We start from the raw sequence: 626 nt of genomic DNA on the forward strand, positions 1-626 counted from the left end.
AACACTTACTTGAAAAACTCAGGAAATGCAGTGTTCTTTTCTTCCCGATTATTTCAAAAGAAGAGTTCCACTTCACACTTCTCACATTTCACAAAAAAGAACGAAAGTGGAGACACTACAATCCACTTAGATCGTTGGGACATAGAAAAGAAGAAAGGTGCATTGACATTGCTCGAAACTTTGTAAGTGGAATGAAACTGTCTTAATTTCTCAGCACAAACACAAACAGAAAATGCATTGCAGTTTCTGTATTATACATACTGCCTAATTTCAGACCAAAACTATAATATGCAATGCACTGATTACAATTTCTTTTTCTCTTTTTTTCTTCTTCTTTAAACAGGTTAATATTGTTGAAGGGTGGCTAGAATATATAAGACCTCAAGCACGAGTGTTCATAGAAACTAAAAAAAAACCAACAATTGTGAAGCAAAAGGACGGGCCCCCAACACTTGTACAAAAAGATTTGACTCCAACTGAAGAACTCACTCTCAATTGGATTATGCAAAATCCATTGCATTTTCCATTTGAGGATGACATGGAATGTGCTCAACAAACTGTATCTTCGTAAGAATTGTGTCTACTCAACTATTCATTACAGTTTGAAATCATTCAAAAGCAAAAAA

The 626-nt window shown here is 34.5% G+C and overlaps 1 long non-coding RNA gene across 1 annotated transcript; it reads left to right on the forward strand.

Annotated features, from left to right (window-relative positions):
- The first annotated feature begins 73 nt into the window (after positions 1-73).
- LOC117613638 lies at positions 74-413 on the forward strand. The gene is made up of 2 exons (XR_004583764.1): positions 74-182; positions 344-413. It is a non-coding gene; the product is annotated as an uncharacterized LOC117613638 (long non-coding RNA).
- The last annotated feature ends 213 nt before the right edge of the window (positions 414-626 follow it).

The sequence above is a fragment of the Prunus dulcis genome, unplaced genomic scaffold (assembly GCF_902201215.1).
Source record: "Prunus dulcis unplaced genomic scaffold, ALMONDv2, whole genome shotgun sequence".
NCBI lineage: Eukaryota > Viridiplantae > Streptophyta > Magnoliopsida > Rosales > Rosaceae > Prunus > Prunus dulcis.